The sequence below is a fragment of the Falco biarmicus genome, chromosome 16 (genome assembly GCF_023638135.1).
Source record: "Falco biarmicus isolate bFalBia1 chromosome 16, bFalBia1.pri, whole genome shotgun sequence".
Taxonomy (NCBI): Eukaryota; Metazoa; Chordata; class Aves; order Falconiformes; family Falconidae; genus Falco; species Falco biarmicus.
In genome coordinates this window covers 8,861,628-8,884,373 of record NC_079303.1, presented here as the reverse complement: position 1 = coordinate 8,884,373, position 22,746 = coordinate 8,861,628, and the positions used below count along the sequence as shown (strand labels likewise).

Here is a 22,746-nt window from a genome sequence, read left to right as displayed (position 1 = left end):
ACAGAGACGCGATACGCAGCTGCCTTCTGTGATGCCAAGAGATGTCAACCTTAGCAGTCACACAAAAGATCCCTGAGAAGACAGCATGACAAAGAACAAGTAGGAAATGATCTAAGAACGATGCTTTTTCCTTTCTGCAGGGAGAGCAAACACTTCCATCAATCCATAACAAGCCTTTGGCACTTGTCAATATGGCAAAAATCAGGCACTTAGGGAGGCAGGAAAAGAAGATGACAGCGGAGCAAGGAGGAGAAACAGCCACTTTTATCAGCAGGTTACATCAGCCCCCAGCTAAGCTGCAACAGCTCCTTCATGTTGATCCATTGCTCCAGTCTTTTTTTACCCAAGGCAGACACAAATCCCCCCCTCGCTGGATCCAGAGGATTCCCTAGCAGGCTGGGCTGCCTGGCAGCTGGGAAAGCAATCTGACAGGGAAAAGCACACCCGACAGACACAGGATTCACTGGGTGAGCACAGGATGACACACTGGTCCCAAGGGTCGCAGATCTGCAGACACCCTGGCAAGCAGGGATAAGCCAACCGAGGACGCAGGTATGCAGTCCCTACAACCCTCTTCCCACCCAAAAAGCCCCATCTCAACACACAGATTTGGCAGGGTTTTATTTATTTTCTTCTGGTGGCAGAGATGCTCCCTGCTGCTCCCTGCAACTGAGAACAGAACAGACACAACTCACCCAGCAGAGAGGAGAGGGGTACAGGGAAGCTGGTGCCTGAGGGGAACTGCAAGTAATTCCTGAAGTCACTGTCCCAAAGTGAAGTTCACCACAAATCATCCTGGCTTGCTCAGGTAATGATCTTGTCTCCCCCAAAGCGAGCAGCAAGCTTGCCTTAACAGGAAGAGCAATTTTCACTCGACGGTTAAGAGTACCATCGGGGTGGCAGCACGGCCATCTGCATTACAGCATCTTCCTTTTCTGTTTCAAACAAGACACCAGCCTTTCGTTTGCCCTGTTGCTGCCCCTCAAATTAACCTCATTCAGTTTGTCAAGCTGCCGGTCAGTGCGCATAACATTCCCGATGCAACGCTCCTGCGAAAATTTCAGTCAATAACTTGCTCTTTCAAGTGGAGACCATGATCTCTGAGCCTCACAGCCACCGTTTGCAGATTGGCCAACAAATGGGAGACAGGGAAATCACGGCTCGCCCCCCTGCAGCAACCTCCAAGCAGGAATCAAAGCAGTGGCTTTGGCGCTTTACAGGACACAAGGCTTGGGTTCAGGGACACGGGGGAATGAAGGATGCCCGTGTCACCCATCAGCTGGGCTAAGGCACAGCCCAGCCTGCTCCGCTCTCAGGTGGACACGTGCGCGTCACCCTGACGCCCGACTGCATCCCAGGCTTTATCTCCACAATTATTCAGTCCCCTCTGCTTCCCGTCAAGGAGCTGCCAGGCAGCGTAAGGCAGCCAAGGGCAAAACTTCAACTGGGGCAGCAAAAGAGCAGCAGAGCAGGCAGCTGCTGAGGGCCAGGGCGCAGCTCGGGCACATCTCGCCCACGCCCGCGCTGCTCCCATCAGGCAGCCTCAGCAGCACCGTGCCCGGAGTCTGTCTGAAGAGCCCTTGGTGAAGCGGCTGATGGAGCAGGTTCCCAGGACCTGCCTCCTGGCACGTCTCCATGAGAGCAGCAGCTGCCCTGAAAAGCAGAGATGCTCACCATGGGGGAACTCGGCCCCGTGGAGTCAGCAGGGGGGATCATCACACACACAGAGTCACAGAGCGGCTGGGGCTGGCGAGACCTCTGGAGATCATCTGGCCCAAGCCACTGCTCAAGCAGAGCCCGTCTTTATTGCAGGGAAAGAAACCGTCCCTGAGCCGCCTCGTATTACTGCTCTAGTGACTGATCAGCCCCAGGACTGGCAGAGATGGCGGTGAAGCACGACAGGCTTTATTGCCCAGTCCCATGGGTTAGGGCCCTGAGGCAACGGAGGGGCAGATGTACCCTGCAAGCCCCCCGGCTACACCGCGAGCTGCCCGGGGAGGAGGGAGGCATTGCACCGGGGCAGCAGGACCCGAACAGCTCTGCGGGTCACTGCCTGCGACAGGCATGCAAACCCATCATTTCAACACCAGTACCAGCCATCCCTGGTGGCTTGCTCTCGCCACAGATGGAAAGTGGGTTTTCATGGTGGATTCAGAGAAAGCTGCCCTGGGAATCCCTCCCCCACTTGGAGGTTACCTTTGTCCCCCAAACAGCTGGAAAAGCAGCAAGGAGGAAATTCGTCCCCCTCCTCCTTGGCCCAGGAGGCTGAGCCTGGCCTCTCGCACGCTGCCTGATGCTTTACCCGCAGACCCAACCAAGCCCACAGAGCCAGGCCTGGGTGAACCAGCTCCACAAATCCAGCCCACCTAGCATGGAGCAGAACAAACCTCCCCCCAACCCTGTTTTTAAGCCCCTCACAGATCCCACCTCCAGTGAGCGGCACATCCCACCCAGCCTCCGCACAGAGCCCTCCCTGGCTGCACCAGCCCTGCCCCCCCCGCCAGGGCAGCAACCCAACCGCCTCCTGCCACCTGCCACGCAGCTTGTCAGCTGCGGCCTCCATCAGTTCAACGGCCTTTCCCTGCGGCTGGCCCCCGGAGATGCTCTGCAACGCGACGGAGCCCACAGACCCTGTAGCTACACAACCCTTACCGTTACATGTTTGTGCAACACCACAGCTGGTTGGGCCCCCAGCAGGTGTGAAACTCACCTCACCACAAGCAGGCTGAGGACAAACTTCACACCCCAGACTCTGTCACAAACAGCAGTCTGACACAAAGCAAACGCAGACCTAATGGGGAAAGTGTCGGGAAATCCATGCCCTTCCAGGAGCAAAGGGCCACAGGGGCCTCTTGATCTCAGAGTTCCAAAGACACGACTCTCCGTTAAATACCCTCCAGAAAACAAAGGGAAAACTTGTAAAGATGATCCAGACTCCTTTCTGCACAAGCGTCTATGCAAGCTGTCTACTTTACTGAGGGGTGCCCCAGCTAAAACTGCCCCCAAGAGCCAGGCTTCTCTCGCTGCGTTGGGACGGAATGCCTTGCTTTCTCTCCGAGACAGCAATATGGAAACGGTGCATGTAAAAATCAAGCCACAGGCTGCTACAGACCAGTCAATTTTCATTGGGAAACAGCCCCACAGATACTTACCATCTCTACACAGAAGGATGCAGGGATGACAGCCTGATTGGAGAGGTGGAGACTTTTGGACGCATCTTGTAGAACTTGAATACTGCCGAAATTTATCTCCCTCGGATGCACGTAGACAACCGGTCCTTCTCCAACGCTCACTAAAGACACATTCTGCTCCAGGAAGCAGGTAGGAAAGAAAAAAGAAAAGCAGGGGAAGTTAAAAAATATGAGACAGCTCTAAGGTTCCTCCTCGACGGGGCGATAAGTACGGCTGTTGGAAGTTTTCAGTGTTGCAAGGCTGAAACAGAAGGCCTGGGGCAAGTGCAGGCTCGGGAGCGATCCCATCTGAAAGCCACAAGCTCCCGTTCTCAGGGGACAGAGAAACCCTGGGTCCCACGCTCTCCTTTCCAGACCTCCTCCACAGTTAGCTCTCCTTTCTCTGCCTTGTGCCTGCTCCCGCTCCTTCTGCTGCTCAGCCGAGCCCCAAACCTCCCTGACCACTGCTGCTGCACAGTGACACTTGGACGGTTACTTCTTTGACATTCCCAAAAATGCACCTCTGAAAACCAGCACAAGCCAGAAGCGAAGCAGGCTCTTCAGAGCAGAGATCGTGCAAGTTACTTGCCTCTGATGTGTGCCTAGGTGCATTGCCGGTATGACATGAATAACAGGCATTAATTATTCATTACATCGTTCAAGCGGTGTTTTTCCTCTTGACAGTCAGACCCAAAAAGCTTTCTCCTTGCAGAACTGGCACAGACTACTGGAGGAGGAACACGGATCCCTTTGCTAAACCACCTTCCCACATCATTAAAAACAAGGAGAATTTGTCCAGTCTTGCTGTGGATTTTACTGGTTCCAAACACCTCAACACTTCAACAGGATCTGAATGCATAAAACTCCCAATGCTGACCAGATGCTGTATGATTCACTGGAGGGCACAGAGTACGATTTAACCGAAAAAGAAACCAGCCTCCACCGTGTACAACCTTAAATGATGTCTGGCTCAAGGAAGTGGCATTGACAGCTGTCAGAATCACCAGCCCAACTCAGCCAGAAGCAGCAGCATCCAGAAATGCTCATCCCTTGACAGGCCACTGATGCATGCAACTAAGCACCAAAAAAAATCACCTACCAAGGCTGGGGCCTCAAAAATAAGGAACTGAAGCCATGCACGACGATGCATGTCTGGGTGATGCTGCCCAAAGCTCCCAGGAAGGAGGAGCTGCAGGGAAGAGCTGCGCCTCGCCAGCCAGCTCAGCTTCCTGGTGACAGCAGGACAGCAGCAGCAAAGGCAGGGCAGAGCTCTTTGGGAATGAGCAGAACAACATCTGGAGGATGCCCAGGCAAGCTGGCTTCTGTCAGCCTGTGTACTAACACGACGCATCCTCACCACCAAGGAGAGGGCTTCAAAAACCCCAACCCCTTCGTCTACAGGGTTCTTAAAAGGGACAAGAAAAATGCCATGCAACAGCGTTACAGGCAACATGGCACAGGGAAAGGCAGCAAGAAGAGATGGCAGCTCTGCCATCAGCAATATTGCCACAGCTACAGAAACAGCCACCAGCCACCGCCCCACCCCACCCCACCCCCCAGCACCTCTGGCTTTGTCAACAGGTAGGTCATGTCACATTTGATTACTTAGGAACGAAGAGCATCTGACCCTGGCGGACAGCTGTGCTCGAGTGCCCGCTTATTCTGACAGCGGTCAGCTGCCAAACCCCCTGCCCGCGGCACACGAGGCTGCCTTGCCACCAGTAACGCCAGGGCTGGGATTTACCAGCTCCTTCATGCAGATGACACACACCAGACTGAAGCTGGCACGCGGTCACCTGCAAACAAAATACCCGACAACAGAGCTGTGGAGGGACTCTGCACAACCTGGATGAAAGATCTGTACCACGTTCCGCCTGAAATGGCGGTAAAGACCAGGCATCGACACTGGGCACCCCAGCCGAAGGCAAGAACGAGCTTTGAAGTTCTATTGGAACACGCTGCAGCGATTCCCAAGGTCAGACTTGCAGCCGTACGGGTAGGATCTGCCACCAGCGCAGGACATGTAACAAGACAGCCAGCTCTTCTGCCAGCCCAGAAAGCTTTGGGTGCGTCAGCTACCAGGGAACTACTGGAACTGCACTGCAACCAGAAGACAGACCTATAGAAAACGCAATGCATCTAGTCCTTTCTTTAGGGACAGCTACGATTCTCCAGCTGAAATGCTCGCCCTTTGGGCAAAACATCGACACGTTCACGGCCAAATAGAAAAGATTAAGGTAAGGTCAACTTTCAATTTATAAATTGTTAGCCCAAGGGTAAAAGCTTTTCAAGGGACCTGCAGCTCAAAAACCAGGTGACATTTAAACAACTGGCTATTCCAGTGGGGAGAAACCCTCCTCTTCCAGGGAAGCATGCCTTCTGTTTGCAAGCAACTGTTTTGTCAAACGTGAGACTTCCCTGCAAAGCCTGCATTGCCTGGCCTTGCTGTTGACTGGTTTACATGCACATCCCCAGCAGCCGGGGTTGAGATGATCAGTGGCATCCAGGGGATTTGGCATCATCGTTTCAATTCATTTTATAAAAAGTTTATAGCCCTGCATTTGCTTTCAAAATGCCAGCCTTCCTTTCCGTTACAGAAAGCTTCAGGTTCTCAGGAATCCTCTGATATCCCCTTCTGTGCTCAGAGAGAGGACAAGACATTTTAAAACAGCTGCTTCAAAAGTTAATCTCCTTTTAAATTAAAAAGGTTCTAAAATTAAATTATTAACTAAATTTGTTCTCTGTTTCAGCCAGTGGAAGCCAGGACACCACATACAACATTCTCTTGCCTACACTTTGTTGTTGCTGCTGTACATGCCTGAATGCCAATGTCTTGTAGGAGGCTTTAGTCAAGGAATGCTTTGCCTCACCCCTTTCCAAGCTTGGTAGGGAAAAAAAAAACCAAACACACAACAGTCTGTGCTCCAGATGCAAGCAGCGTGGAGTCTCATGCATCTTTGGATGGGGCTTTTGGCAAAGAGATATGATGGGTATTTCTCAGGCGGGATGGACCTGACTTTCACGAAAGCTTAAATCCAGCTTTACAGAAATCATCATTTCAGCACGGCCTCCTACACCGCCCTTGCTTTAGCGGCATGCAGCAATGTCCCTGTGTGCTCCTGAACAAAAGTTCTAATGAAGCAGCAGTTGCTGCTCATCTAATGATGCAGGAGAGCGAGAGACCCAGGAATTGTTCTGGGTTTCAGGCTGGGCTTGTTATCCCGCTTCACACGCCCATAATTAAACACCATCTCAGACGCCTACGAGGACACCACCCTTCTCTAGGCATTAGCTGTTACTTATGCCACGAATCCCTTCTTTCCTTGTCCACACCAGCCACATATTATGACCTTCTCCTTTTCCCTGGCAGAACCCCAGTACACTTTATGCCCCACCAAGATGAGTCACACAAAGGCACGCATCTCGCCTAGCACTCACCAGCGGGGATCTTTCATTCCCAAACACTGAGACATTAGCAATAGTGTCCTGCCTTCCCATCGCCTGGGCTTCCAGCGTAAACGGGATCTCCACCGAGCTGTGAGGCTGGATAATCCCACACGGCACAGGGCTGGAGTACCACACAGCAGCATCCTCCTTGTGCTCCTATAAAGGACAGAATCAAAGACAACAATTGTCAGAATTTGACAGAACCTCAGAGTCTGAGGAAACTTCAAGCTCCTTAACATCTACCACAACAGCAATTCACCCACATTTTTAAAAATCCCTAGGAGAAAGCAGAAAAGCGCAACACAAGGTGCAAGATTTATATGGGGCTAAGTAGCATCCTCACAGGGTCCAAAAGCTGCTGCACCCACAAACACCCACTCCGGTGCTGGCGGCCTCCTTGCAGCTGCTTTTCACAACCCTCAAAGTTCTCCTGCATGAAAGCACCCCAAAGACTAGAACCAAAACTGCTTCCTAAAGAGTTCAAACCGCTCCTGAAGTTCATATTCAGGTAGCTTCCCGTTCTCTGCAAAACTTTAGGTTTGAACACTAAACAGCAAGGTCTTCCCCAAACCCCCTTTTTTCCTAATAAACCCCTCGATAACGACGTTGGAGGGCAGGAGGCGAACGCAATGCCAAACCTGAGGAAGGACTCCATAGCAGCCTGGAAGATCACTGTCATTCACAAGGGTCAGTGTCCGCTCGTAAGGGAATTTCAGAAAGCACCGTCCGAATCTCAGAACAGGGCTGAGCACGTGCAGCGGAGGAACCACACATCTGGGTGAAGAGATGACCAAAAGGAATTAGAGACACAGAGAATGTAGAAGTTGTTCACTCCCCAAACAGCATGAAATAGACACAAGGCATTTGTCTCTGCCAGATAGACGTTTCCTACCTCTACAGCAATCACTCACCTCTAACTTCTTTTTTATCAACAGACTCTTGTAAAGGAGGGGCAGCCCCAGACTCCCGTGGCAGAGGCTGCCCAGTGCCCTGCCCCAGTGCTCTCTCATCAAGCTTTGCCCCTCCTTTGCCCCAGGAGGCCGGCAAGGACCCTCCCACAGTCCCAGCAAGGCACGAGCTCTGCGGGAGCCTTCCCGCTGAGGACCAGCGCTCCCCAAAGCTCAAGAAAAACAAGACTCCAGCATCTCAGTAAAAGCAACTCCCTCCTCTCCCGTACCGCTCTCGCCCTGCCTGAAACCTCAGCCGCTTGCCCCCACGATGGAGGGCACCAGCACCGCCTGCCTCTCGCAGTGGGTGACCAGCCTCTCCCAGCTCCTGCAGCTGCCTGGGTCCTCCACACACCAGCCCACACACTGACTTTTCCCATTCCCACTCGTTTTACAAAATTGCAGCCCAGGCACCGCCTGGCTGACTGCCTGGGAGAGGGAACAGCACCAGCGAACTGCGTCCCTCTCGTCATTAAACTGGCACCCGCTGCGGCGCAACGCCATTGAGCGTGGCTGCAGCAAGAGCAGCTTTTGGCTTAAGTCTGGGAACGTTCATGCTCAAGAGAACCAGAGAGAGCTGAGCTCACCTGCCACACCAAGGACGAGTTTCCCCTTTAGTTTCCCCCCACCAGTCCTGCCGTAAGCCCCTTTCCCATTTGCACACGCCTTCATTAACTGAGCCAGACCCCAGCTTTCAGCAGGCTGCTCGCCGCCTTCCAAACAAATGCTGCATTTTGGGCCAACCCAACACAAGCCCACCGCTTGCAGGGAGAAGCAGGGGCAGCCCTTTGCAGATTCGTTACTCCTCAAGTCCCAGACGACAGGCCAACAAGGAATATAAGCACTGTTGCCTTCAAAACAGAGCAAGAAAGGCATGGCCCTGAGCACGGAGCACAGGTGCTTCTCAACAGGGCCACTGGCAAAGCACGGCTGTGCTCACAGCGAGCTGGGCAGAACCAGCTCATGAAGCACCATTTCTCCTTTGGGGCGGCAGCCAGCACACCACACGCCAGGCAGCGTGCTGGGCCTGGCTACGCGGGGAAAGGTGGCCAGCTGCAAGGAAAGCGCCGGTACCTGGCTGTGAGAGGCAGCGCCAACACCTCCTGGCCAACACCATCCACGTCCAGCACCAGCGCCAGCTCGTATTGCCTCACCGTGTTGGAACACAGGGTGACCTGGTAGAGGAGAAGAGCGGCGTCAAATACTTCAGCACTCCCAGAAGCCATCAGCCACGCACGTGTGGTGTCCTGCCCTTCTCCTTCCACGCTAAGGAAAGGGAGTGTTTTGCCTTGCTTCTGCTGCTGCTCCACGTGTGGACCACTGCCTTTCCCAGTAACAAAACTCTGCTGACAAACCCCACCTGTGAAATACACCTTGCACACCAGGGCACGTGTAAGCTAAATCAAAGCACAACTCATGGTCTACTCACCACTGTATTAAGGGACCAATTTTTCATCTCAACTACAATAGCGGGAACCCAGGGGAGATCTGTTGACTTTCCCAGAACGAGTTCAGCTTTACACTGGGAAGCTGAGGGCAAAACGTGGCCCAGCAAAAGCTGTGCAGTTTGTTCATGGCTGCTGGAGCTTTCTCAGCCCCCGCTGCAGTGAATGCAACTCATCCTGCTCAACAGGAGAGGAAAAATAAGACCGGGAAGAAAAGCAAACTGCTTTAGGCAATGGCATCTCTCTTTTCAACAGCCACCTTCCGTCCTCACCCTTCCTCGGCCCCCTTCAAATCAAACAAATCGCTCTAAGCAGCTCAGAAACACATGCACGGCTTCTGTGCTTGACCACACGATACGTGATCCTTGGCTTACGACTCTGGAAACAAAACGCTGCTCCATCCCAGAGTCCCCCAGCTAACAAAAGCCCATCTCTTACTCGGTTATGCCCAAAGCCAGCAGCGCGGCAGCTCCACCTGTTGAAGCACGTATGGCCGGGCTCATCCCATACCTGGATATCCAGGGCTCCTTGGGAGCGGATGGTGCCTTTGCAAGGCATTATGGTAAATTCCATTGGCTCGACGTGATGTTGGGCTCCCTTCCTCCAGGACAGGCAAGTGTTGTCTGAAATCTGAATAAAACTGGTGATGCTGCGCTGTCCTGAGCCATCGCCAGGAATGCGAAGGTTGAAAGTCACAGGCACCAAGGAGGTGTTAGTGAGGCGACACGACAGGGTGTGAGGAAAGCCTGGAAAGGTGAGACAAATACCAGTTAAGTCCCCAGTTACGCTGCGATTCCTGCTGCGACTCTCCTGTTAGGATAAAACCCTGCTTGGAGTTGAGCTCTTGTCAATGCGCACGGCAGGTTAACTGAGAAGCTCAGGGAGGAGCGAGTTGTGACTGAAGTTGCCTTTTCTCTCGACGGCCGAGCTTGCTTCCTTGGCAATGGGCAGCGGTGTTGGTGCTGAAGAGCAGAAGTCTCCCTCTAACTGTGAGGAGCCCTCTCACCTGCCCCCAAACCAGCCCCAACTCTTTCTCACTGACGAGCGTGCATCCAGACAGACCATTTATCCTGAAAATTCAGCCTGTAAAATTCCCCATTAACTCCATGAACATTCCCCTGGTTTTCAATATATGAAAGTAGCAGATTTTCCTTGCTGTAGCTTCTCTTCAATAACAAGGAAGGACGAAACTGGGCACTACAACATGATGCACAGCACTCTGATGCAGCTTCCCTAGGCAGGATCCCTAAGGCAGCTCCTGTTTCGGGGCAACCAGACTGAGCACAGGACGACTGAGCACAGGACAACTCAGCCCACCCCACTGCAGGAAACCTGACGCTTCCTTAGAAACGAGCAGGAACGTGTCTCGCCTTACCTAACAAATGGGGACATCACATCCTCGCTGCCTTTGATTACTGCCCGCAACACCTGACATCACTTTAGCTCTGACACTTGCTTTCCCTAATGGAAAACCAGTGATACAACCACACTGGGTGGCAGGGGATGTGCTGCAGAGGCAGGACACCAGCCCGCAGCTTGCTCTGGAGCGGACACCAGCTCTGCCAGAAGGAGACACCTCCCATGCCCTGCTTACCAAGCGCTATTTGCATACAGACAGGGAGGAAAACCACCTGCAGGCACAGCAGATGTTTCTCCGTGCCCATCAGCAGTGAGCATTGCCCACCGCCAGCAATTACTCCGGCCGGGGGGTGGGGGGGGCACAGAAAGGACACACACAGACTGCACAGCCCCAAATGGGACCGAAGTCGCCAGAGGCAGACAACAGTCAGCAGCACAGTTACAAGAAGCAAAAATACAATAGCTGCCTTCAGCTGAAAAGGCCTTGTTAACGAAATCAGATTAAGTAGGATGAATCTCCTATTACACAACCGTATTCCTGCCTGGTGCGTTTCTTGTGGGTTTATTTATTCAAAAGGAAACACAGCAGTGGCAGAGCGGTGATGCAGGGAGAGGGGGAAGCGGCTCGGGGAAGGTAATGAGTTTACTTTAAAAAGCCCACAAACATCATGAAAACACAGAGGCATCCAGGGTGCAGAATGGTAACGGCCCTTCAATCAATCCGCAATTGATTTCACATTTAAACTTTAGATCATCTCAGTAAAAAGCCTTTTGTGAGACTCGAGATGGAGAATCAGAATCTGCATTTCAATGGAGACACTGGGGCTCAGCCACCCGCTCCGTCAGCGCTTCAGCTGGGGAAGGAGAAGGAGCCCACATCTCTGGGGACATCAGTGCCCAACACAGAGCTACTGCCTGGGCTTAGATAACCAGGAGCCCTCACGGCACAAATCAACATCTCACACTAAAGGTCAAGTGGGTAAGTGGTGTCCTCGCCTTGCAGCAGGAGCGTTCGCCCTGAGCAGCCACAGGCTAGCGTGTGGCTCCAACGCCCTTCTCCTGCAGCCCCAACCCCTGGGCCCTTCTGGGACAAAGGCTTTCACCATCATTCTGTCGCCAAGGTATGGGAGGCTGGGGCTGAGCAGGCTCTGAGGGCACCAGAAAAATACTGGCTTGCTATTCCTTTGGCCCTATTTGCTCTCACGACAGTAAAACACCACCTGAGCAAGCGGCAGCCCTGCTTTTAACACCCTGAAGGCTGCTGTGGAGGAACACAAGCGACAGATGTTCTTCAAGTGCTTCATTTCAGTAAGGCACAGACCTCCCGACCTGCGGTCCAAGCCCAGGGCACACTCACCAAAGGAGACATCACCGAAGTGGAGGGAAGGTACATTGAAATGGAGAGTTGGTCCAATGACACAGCCCCTGTAAGGACAAAGGCAGAGGAGGAACTGGCTTGGTTAAAAAGAACTGCAAAGCATTCAGCTTTTGTTACCACCGGGACAGGGAAAAGCTGGTCTCAGCACCACAGTGGGTTTCAAACCAACCCGTCACCCTCGTGCTCGACTAAGACATTAGACGACACCCTTTTTTCTCTGCTCCATCACCAAATGAGGTAGGTGGGAGATGATTACCCAGAGATGGCTACAGATGTGCCCACCAGGCTCCTAGAACCCTCCTCACCTGACAGTCAAGGTCACAGGCTCAGGGGACCCACCCACACTGAACCGGAATTCTTCTGTGAATGGCCCCAGGATGGTGGAACTGAAGGAGATCCGGAGGACTTGGAGGCCATCTGGTGAAATGATGCCCTCCTGGGGGTGGAAGGAGAAGCAGGAGCCCAGAGCCGTCCCTGGAGGGACCAAGCTGAAGGGGGCATCGATGACTCCTTTGTTAAACAGGATCGCCTGCAGCAGCAAGAAATCAAAATGGAAATACATGAGGAATCTTCCTTCCTTACAGAAGGCTGATTTCTTCTCTAATTAGACATCTATAAAAGGCAGAAGATGCCACGTGTTGCTGCTTGGCTGAAGCTAAAGAACACACAACGGGACAGGTTCTGCCTTTGGGCTTTTGCATGCAGAACAGCGATAACTTCACAGAAACTGAGTCACCCTGGGCTTATTCCACTGACACAGAGCAGTCCGCTTGGACTTGCATCACCAAGGCGATGCAGACCTGCCCCAAAGAGCAGCAAAGGGCGGTCACAGCATTACTAGCGCATCGCCACCTAACTGCTTCTGCTCCAGACGAGCCCAGTCCCGCCAAGGGCAAACACATTCAGCTCCCATTGCCGCCAACAAGCTCATCTGATGTGGAAAATACCTCGGGACAGCCCTATAACCAGCTTCAGCAGCACTCCCCGACTCTGCTAGGGTACGTCAGTGAGGCTCATTTTATTCTTTTCTTTCATCCGAGAGTCTCTCTGTCTTTGCTCAACCAGACACGTCAAGAAAGGGCGAGAGTGAGGTGCATAGCAGCTCCTCCTAGTCTAAAGAATTTCTCTTTCACAAATATTCACAGCCATCATCTGCTAATTTACCATTATTTACTGTTCCAACAAGCGACGCAATCCTGCGGCGCTTGGTGAGATTCAGCTCTCTTCACGTTCAGCAAGGAGCGCCCACACCTGCCTGTGAGTACCAGCACGCTGTTGGTCACCAGACCTACCCAAAAGCAAAGCCCTACAGTTTCCGATGGCTGCAGGTGACATCCTGCCATTTCTGCGCTCCCAACTACCGGCTCTGGAGGTTTTTTCCCTAATTTCTGTCCCCGCAAAACCTGTCAGAAAAACTGAGACAGAAGCAGACATACAGCCCTTATTTTCCAGTTTTGCAGCTGCTGTTGAAAACATTCACCTATTCCAACTCTGCACTGGTAACTGGAAAACTACTCATGTGTTTTACACCTTAGTTACAAATTGCACTTAGGGATCCTGCGCTGAGGTTCACCTCCAGTCTGGCTGCTCAATACAGCACCTACAGTATCATCTACTTATTCACATTTTCTCAAGTAATGAAAAAAAATAATTTATATAAATAGACTCCATAAAGTATCAGCATTAAAAATGCATAGAGCGCACAAGATTTTGGTAAGAAAACCCCTTAACATGTCCTTCCCTGCCACAGTCAAGCTTTTGAAAGCGTCTGGCACGACGTATTGCCTCATTTTCTACCTCTTTCAGTTGCTGTATTTTTTTGGGGGGGTTAGATTTTTGGGGTTTTGGGGGTTTGTTTTTTGGGGGGTTTTTGGGTTTTTTGGGTTGTTTTTTTTCTTTGTGTGGGTTTTGGTGGTTTGTTTTTTTTGACAGAAAACTTGCCATCATGGGTGGGGGGAGGGAAACATGTAGAAAGCTCCTCTGCTTCATTTCCAGAACTGCTCTGCTCTGTTCACAGAGCCAGAGGTGCACCAGGTCTGAAGGGTGGCAGGAGGCTGGTCAGCAGGGAAAGCGCTCCCGGTGCCTGCGCGGGCAGCTCTGTGCGGGGAGGCTGGCCGGCTTCCCTCCGGCGCCAGGAGCCAGGAGGATGCGCTTCACTGAAAGGTGTTTGCAACGGACTCGAGTTGGAACACAACACGTTTGTTCCAGCTGCTTTTTAACCGCCAGGGTACCAGGGTGCAGTGATTCTAGGGCTGAAACAAAAGCCTCTGGATCCTGACCTTTTTGACCCGGTGTTGCTTTCATGTGTCAAGGGCTGGTTTTTCTGCATGAAGCCTCCCAGCTGGTCTCAAAGGGAGGTTGCCAAAAAGCAGGGATCGGGGCTTTGGGAACAACAGACACACCCTTCAGACCCCATCAAAACTATCCAGATTCTGCAAAAACTCCCACATTTCACTCACGTCAAATATTCCGTGCTCACAACTGCCAGCGTTGCCAGAAATCCCGCAGGCCCACAAAGCTCACCGCTGCCCCAGGAGCCATCAGGATCCACCCCAACCCCAGAAAACCCCACTGCTCACCTCATAGCTCTGGGCTGATCCAACAAAAACCTTCCCGATGTCCAGCTGGTCAAAGCTGAAGCGCAGCTGGGGCCCTATGCCGCTCCCTTTGATGCGCAGGGGCAGCCTGGTCTCACGGCCTGGGGAGAGATTGCCATGTCAGTACAGAATTCCTTCGGTTCGCCTGGATTTTCCAGGCAGCCTCGGAGCCAGTCCCTGACTCCGGGCTGGGTGGCACCAGCACTAGGTGCTCCGCGAGAAGATACAGGACCCCTCTCTTCCCTCAGGAGATATACTTCGGGGCTGGCTTCTCATTTCTAACTGAGCCCTCGGGCTGCTTTATAACTTAGCAATCACTTTGCACCCTGAAGAAGATATGCTGCGCATAAAAGACAATTTCGGAATTCCTTCCCATGCACTTAGACAAGCTTTGAAATCCGTTCAGTGAAGGCACAAAGCTCACAAAACAGAACCAAAGATAAAAACCTGCTGTCTGTATCGCTGCCATCAGAGATGACCGCACAGGAGCTGAGAAGGAAGAGCCCAAGCAAGGCCCAGCAGCCGGCTGACAGCCGCACCCCAGCAGCCTGCTGAACCCTGCGCAGTTACCGTATCAATAAAAAGCTGTTTCATGGCCTTTGCATCCATCAGCTTGGAGCAGTAAGGACGGGATCAAAGCAGCTGGGTTAGTGATCTCAGCACCCTCCAGAACGGGAGCCTGGCTGCTGGGGACCACTGGCCTCGCACCTCCTTCCTCTTAGATGGGGAAAATCATTTCCCTGGATGGAAATCTGACAGGGACCTCCCGCTCTTGAAAACCACCTCAAGCAGCACCACACAGACGGAGAGGAAGGACAAGGTAACCTGAACCACGGAGCTTGCTGCAAGCATTCCCTGCCCCGTGCCAGCACAGCAAAGCCGTCACACCTCTGTAAGGGCAAAGGCAGCGTAACGCGGTGGGTCAGTGATAACCGCTCCCAGCAAAAGCCGTGACAGCACTTCTGTCAGCCAGGAGGAGCATAAAGCTTGTCTAGCAGACTGCTCGCACTGTGCTTCCTGGGCAGGGAGCTCACCCTGCTGAGGGCAGCGAGCCCTGTACAACACTACGCAGATGCAGCACGGACTTCGAGCCACGAGGTGACTGGTCCCACGCAGGGAGAGCGGCACACGCCTGGTACTTTCACAGACACCCTGCGCTCAGCGGGGCTCAGCCACCTACGGTCTGGCAGCGCCTGGAGAGCGGGAGGTGACCCAGGGGCAGGGGGCACGTTTCACTCAGCTCCTACCGCCTCAGGAGCCTGACAGTGCATCCATGGATCCAAGGCTCATCTTGCAGGTCTACAGGGGCTCAGTGCTCGTCCACCAAAGCTCTTCTGCGGTCTAGCTCTCTGGCCTTTACAAACACCTTGCAGCAGAGCAAATGCCTGGTAGGAAGGCTTATCCCCTCGCTGCTTTGGCTGCTCTAGAGCCATCAGTGGTCAGAGCCAGGCATCCTAAGCCCTGGCTCTGCACAGACCAGCTGGAAGCCACAGGGACAGCAGGAAGGTGCCGGCGCTGCCCTGCTGACCACCGGCCCTTCCTAGCAAGTCCACGGGGACCAAGGGGGCTGGAAGAGTATTTGTGCCCTGCCTTTGCGGTGGGTGGCAGGAGGAGGAGAAAGGAGCCGTACCTGAGATGTCGCAGTAGGCTGTTTGTTGATAGACTCGGGCTTCTCGGGGCTTGAAGATCACCTTAATTTCAATTGAAGAATTTGGCCAGACATCTCCCTCCTAAAACAGAAGCAGACATCAAACCATTTATCCTCAAACACTACATTTCTTGTTTTCAACCACAGCCCTGTAAGCCTTTATTTAGAGCACCAATGAAGAGCAAGAAGCAAACAGCACTTATCCAGGTTTGTAAGACTTTGGAAGCAGCTGCAAAAAATGTCAGTCCCTTACCTTTACTAGCACCTGGTAAAGGCTTTTTTTTTTTTTCTTAATTAGGGTTCTAATAAAGGAACCCAACTGGCTGGCTTCAGCAAATCAAGCATTTCTTCAGAAGTACCAGCTGATCTAAGCACAAGGCACCTTTTTCCTCCAACCCTTCCCTTGCATCCCTGTCTCCCTATGGCCATGGGAATGTTTTACCCAGATCAGAAGAGAGTCAGCAAGTCAAAGGGATTTTTCCACTCTTCGTTACAAACGTGCTGCCTCTTATACCCTCAACCTGTACGTGCATGTAACTCTTTAATGGATTCTGGTGAGTCAGGGCACTCGGCACCAAGCAGAACAAGCCCTCCTGGGGAGCAGTGAAGACCAGGCTCCTCCTGCCCTGTGCCGCCAGCACTGAGCCAGCTCGCAGGCTCTTCCAGCTGATGGATGACCCGAGAAGGGAGCTGAGAGTCACATGCAGCCCGGTTCTCTCTGCAAGGTGCGTACATCCCTGTTTCCCTGAACACAGGCTCAAACAAGAAGAGATGGCATTTGCTTACAGCTCCACACCTACTGCAACCAGCAAGCTCTTTTCCTTGCCAGGCTCTTGCTCCGGGATTTAACTCCGGCCCATGGTACCAGTGTGTGCGCAACCGCTGCTTCCTCAGGGTCTTCATTCTCTCCCCCTCTCTCAGAGTCCTGGCACTGGTGCTCAGTCCCAGGGAGCCTCGTCATGTGTTTTCAGAGACACCCCTGGCTTCTAAAGGCTCTTGCTTCTTGCGACCGGTTTCAACAAAGGCACCACTGATATTCCCCTCAGTCCCCAGCACTACAAATGCTTCTTCATCCATTTGTTGGCATAAATATATGCATCTCTGACAACCGTAATAATATTTTAAAGCAATGAAAAAAATTGGGAAGACCACAAAAAGAACAGTTATTTTTCTATGCACAAAGCTTGATTCTGCTTGCTGCTGGGTATTCTCCGTGCTTTGTCCAGGGGAATCTTGAACTGAGTGGAGCCTCCAGCACTGCCACAGCATAAATATTAAACAACTATAATACTTCCCATCAACTTAGCACATAGAGCTCAGAGGCCAGCCCCCACAAAAATTAAAGAGCTATGACATGCTGAGTTACTGGGCTGCAGCTACAATGATTCCCTAATGCACAGCCTGCTCAGAGGGAAGAACAGGTAGAGAGAACCGTTTCCAACTCCAACAAACCAAGCGTAAGAACACAGAAGAAACAATAAAGTCACCTGGATTTTTCTCAAAACCTAGAGAAAACACTTTGCCAGATCAAACGGACTTTGTGTTTCTACCCAGCAAGCAACTGGAGGAAGATGAAGCATTACTAGATGATAACACACTCGCTTGAGGAAGCAAACTGGGGACACCAGCCTGCAACCCACAGTCAGCGTACGAGATAGCAGATCCCTCGGGTCCTGCTGGGATGCTGCACAGACTCAAAAGCGTCCAGAGAGTAATCTTGAATTTACAGGAATAAAAGCCTTTGGGGTGCTGCTCCGAACAACATAAGCCCTGCTACGACACCTGGAGCTTGCCTAAGCCGAGCCACTGAGAAGAAACACTCAGATGACGGATTTCCCTGGCTTGGCTAATTAGAGTCTAATAACTCACCAGCGCTCCTCACCCAGCTGCTCGCTGTATGTTTAACAGACTGAATTCAGTGGTCTCACCCTGGGCAGGCAGTCCCTGGGGGGGTGGGGGGGGGGGGGGCGTGCATTAGGCAGCTGCTTGCATTTGCTTCCAGCCTGACAGCTGCGGCTGAACACACACCCCGGCTCACCGGCGTTCTGCGCTCCTCCTTAAAGGGCGCTGCGTGGGCTGAGCTGCCCAGTGGTGCCCTTAGATCCTCCAGCTGCTGGGGCCCTCTGCCCAGAGAGCTGCTGACAGCCCTCGCTCGGCTCCTGCGCGAAAAACTGTGCCTTGCCAGGCTTACCAGCACCACCCGCCACACAAACCATCGCTGCTGCTGTGCTGAGGAAGGACGTTAATGAAATGCTGAGAGTAGTGACGATGCTTGAGGTCTTCATCTTAGAGGGGCACCAAGCGGGGAAGGAGAGCGCATCCTGAGCCTTCAAACCAAATCTCTCCTTCCACTGAGGCCAGAAAACAAGCTTCTGGCAGCCTAAGGCAGCAGTATCAGTCTTTCAGGTCAACTATCTAACAAAGTACTCTTTTGCTGCTCGTCTCTGCTGGATCACAAGCCAGTGGTACTCACTGGTCTATTTTATGTGCCGCCATCAGATATATTGGCCCTGTGGACGCTTCGGGGCAGTTTGGTTATTACTCAGAGGCTGACAGAGGCAATACATCTCCCGTTAATGGAAGCAAGTGTAACACAATTCATAAGCAAAAACGAAGCTAAGCGGGAAAGGAAGAAAATTAAAAAGAACCGTTGGCCTGGTGAATATGTATCTGCTAACAACAGCGCGCTTTTCCAGCTGAGTGAGTTTAGCTGACTTTGGGATTCGATGAACTCCAAGGCCAGCACATCTGTGACAGAAATACAGCCGACATCTCCGATAAATCAAATCGGAGACACGCTCAGAAAGCCAGACTTACACAACAGCTTGTCTCCCACAGGCTTGGATGGCTGCTCGGAATGTTCATGGTCACATGCTAATTCCAAAATCACTGCCTCCTTTTTTGTTATTATTTTCATCCACAAGTTAACCCCATACAGGCTGAAATAACCCGCTGCAGCTTCCACAGAGAGCAACACCTGGCAGCTACCGGCCCGCTTACACAGCAAAGCTGCTGCACAAACCCTGCAAAGCCACCCTGCCCAGAGAGCCTTTCCAAGGCTATCGTCCCTCCAGCGGCCTCCTAACCTCTGGGAACCTCCAGCCGCTTCTTCCAAGGGTTTGATTCTTTCTATAGGGTGCTCCCAGGGTGATAGGTGGGAAGAGCAGCAGCCGCTTTTGGCCAGAAGGTCCGAGGCAGCAAGGTCCAGGCTCTGGCGGGGCCCCTCCAGCAGATTTACACGGCGCTGCCAGAAGGGGCCTGCCCAAGCTAAAAGTTACGGGGCTGTCACCGGGGAGAAGGTTGTGGAAGTCGGCGGCAGTGCATTCTTAGATTTTACACTTGATAAAGAGGAAAAAATACTAACATTTGATGTGAAGACACCCATATGCCGGGGGGGAAGACAGACACGAGCAAAACTCTGAATGTGAAACTCATTGTTCCATAGATCATGGAATTAATGGGAATCACAAGATTGATAATGCTGGACAGGACAGAAGGGGAGAGGCTCCTGCAGCAGCCCACTTACGCTCAGTCCTAGAGCAAACTATAACATCAACACAGCCATTTAGGAAAGGTTTCCACTCAAGGCGTGAGGCCAGGCTACACTCTGGGTCCGTACAGCGCTACAGGGAGCACCAGGACTCAGTGGGCAGCCAGGCTGCTGGACCTCACCCTAATGCACTTCAGGAGCCCAAGAGCAGGTTAAGCTCGTTATGGAGGTATAGTCGGCTGTACCGCAGCAGGAGCCCTGGGACACGCTCCAAAACCAGCTGACACACTGCAGGATGCTCTTCATGTTCAGCTGATCAGCTCCCACTCCCTGCTACAGCCCTGCTGCTCCGACACAGGCTCTTGGTCACATCACGCTGCTCTCAGCTGCGGCGGTGTGAAACTGCAGCTGTGCTGACATGGGGGGCTCTCAGCCTTGTACGGGCTATAGGAGCAACCAAGAAGAGAACACGATCCCCTTCCTTAAAAATAAATAATAAAACAATAGTTTCACCTATTTTACAAGAAAGAAGAGGCTAAGATTGTTCTAGGGTTTGCTCCAAGATGAGAAGGGATTTTACACTGCTCAGACAGCAGGCACTCGTCATCTCAGACCACACAAATACTCAGAATCAGGGCTCTAGTTAATTGAAGGACATGAGGTTTTGTTTGCATAAATACAAAAGCAAAAAGTTTTCTCTAAGCGTGCAATAGAACTCAAAAAAGTCTGTTTAAACCCGCCAGCCTTGCGTGCAGGTCACAGACGATGCTGGGAGAGAGATTCAGGCACGGTCTAAGTCCAGATTATATGAAGGGATTGGTCTTGCCGCAATTAAACTTGGGCTGAACTTGCCCTCCTTTCCATAGAGGACCTTTTCATTCTTCAGTATGTGAACTAATACTCATGGTTAATCCCCATACGCTACGTGTAAGGAGTGCCCTTATATATAATCATCGATACCTCGGAACACTGTCAGGACACTTAGGAAGTGCCCTTAATTTACAGCCCTTGCAGCAGAGCTCAGCTTTAGGCAGGCTCTCAGCGCCTGCCCGGAGCTCGCAGTTTAGAAATGCTTTTTGCAACAGTCTCTCCCAGCCTCACTACAAACCTCATGTCTTCCCTCTCGGCACATCAAGACACTGATGTGGGGATCTGCCAAGCAACCTCATTCAGGGAGGAGGAAGAGGAGGAGGAGGAGGAGGAAGGGAGGTTCCCAGCTATCACTTACCACTGGCTCAATGGCAAAAATATCATCAGAGAAAAGCATAGAGTCTTCCTGCACCTTTGCCCTCTGGTTCTGGAAGGCACGGGAGAGAAGGGCAAGGCGTTCTTGGAGCGTGGGGTCCACCGCGCGCTGCTTGAGAAAAGAATTCCTCTCATTCTCCTCCTGCTTCTGCAGCTTGCGACAGCGCCTGCAGCCATGGGGAGACACAAACCAAGCAGATCATTTAACAAACAACATATTTGCAGAGACTGTCATGTAAGTGCAGGAGCAGCAATGCACTGGGGGAGGAAGAGCAGCAGCAGCTCAGCAAGGGGCTGACCCCAAGCCACGGGGTCCCAAGCAGATCAGGTTATCACTCCTGCACTGGCACGGCAGGTACTTTTACGCCACACTCACAAGCTAAGAAGAGGGGTTTGAAAGCTAGCAGCCCTCAGGGGAGCCTCCTGGCTCAAAGCTACAGCCACGACTAATGGACAACCCCACCAACACCCTCAGATGGCTTTGTTGCCCGTAGAGGTGCTCGGGGGAGACGGATGGAGATGAAGGAGCACCCACTGCAGTGCTTCGCTGGGAAGCGGAGAAGCAGCCGGGCTTCAGCTGCAGGTTACCAGCATCACTTGTTTATCTTCCCCTTTGCACCGGCAGGGATAAGCAAACTGGCTGCTCCGTTGCCTACACTGCCATCCAGCAGAGGATCCCAGAGCACTTGCAAAGCAAGCTAATGCATTCGGGCATCGCATCACTTCAGTGAAATTAATGGGTTTAGGTGCATGAAGACAGAGGCCCTGAGAGCTTTGCCTGGCATTGAAACAGAGCAAGGTCTTAAAAAGATTAGTCAGGATGTGTTTGGTACTGTGCTCTGGGTGATGCTCTCTTTGTGTTGAGGTAAGAGAGAGATGGCAGGGCCTATTCCCTCCCACTGACCACGTTAAAGTAGAGGAATGTGCTCTGAATGATTAGAAAAGGTAAAGGCGTGTACTCTGAATAATTAGGAAAGGTTCCACTGAGGATGTTAAAGGAAAACCATGAGTCAGAAGATCATTGAACAAAGAAAGTTGAAAGGTTTACTCCACCTAGATCCCACCTATTATGAATAGAATGATTAGATGTCAAAATCAAATGAATATGTATGTAAAGATGTTGTAACCTCTCACAAAAACTGTATAAATTACCCGACTTTTCACCGAAAACTTCAGAGCTAGTTTGTCCGGTGCAAATCGGTAGCTCCCCAGTGTTGCACGAAATAAATACCTTTGCTGCTTAAAGACAAAATTAGTCTCTGAGCTGTTACTCTGTGCCGTTTTGGCATCAGCATTAGCCAATAAAGAAGTCAGCACCAGCACCTCTGAATCCAAACCCTTACATCCAGCCTTGAACCACTTCACCTTTTTCCTCTTTTGGGCCTTCTCCACAGAGTTTTGACACAGGTCACCTCTCCCTTACTTGGTAGTTGTAGCAGCGATCATTGCAGCATTGAAAGCTCACAACCGAGAGGTGAGAAGGGAGCACTGCTGCAGAGCACTTGCTTCCCAGCTGGCACGTTGCTGTGCCCCCTTCACGCTCCAGTCCCCCGGCCACCAAGAACCAGCAGGTGACTACTCGAGGGGGATGAGGGGAAGGCTCCGTACACAGAAAATCGAGGCAACACGCTATAAACAGGACAGCAGTCACCACCCAGCTGAATTCCAATACAATCAGCAAGCAAACACAGTCACGGACGTTCCTAGCGGCACATAGACAGAGCCTCGGGCAGATGCTGTCACCGGTGCCAAAAATACTTTCTTTGGCTCGCTCCCAGTGGAGTGTCGTGGGAAATGTTTCTCCATGGCTGACCTACAGCGCTGTGCATGAGGAGGGCTTCCAGCCACCGACATGAGCAACCCTCAACTCAGCCTTCAGCAACGGACAAGAATCCCACCGCTACATCCCAGAAAGTCCTGCAGGAGGGAGACAGAGCAAACCCCTGGGTAGACCTTGTGAGAGCCAGGTCTTTCTGGGTGACAGCCAAGCACAGGCTGCTGCACTGCCTCCTCCCATTGT

The 22,746-nt window shown here is 52.2% G+C and overlaps 1 pseudogene; it reads right to left on the bottom strand.

Moving 5' to 3' along the window:
• Positions 1-22,746, bottom strand: part of LOC130159852 (hydrocephalus-inducing protein homolog) — a 98,954-nt pseudogene that overhangs the window by 53,331 nt on the left and 22,877 nt on the right.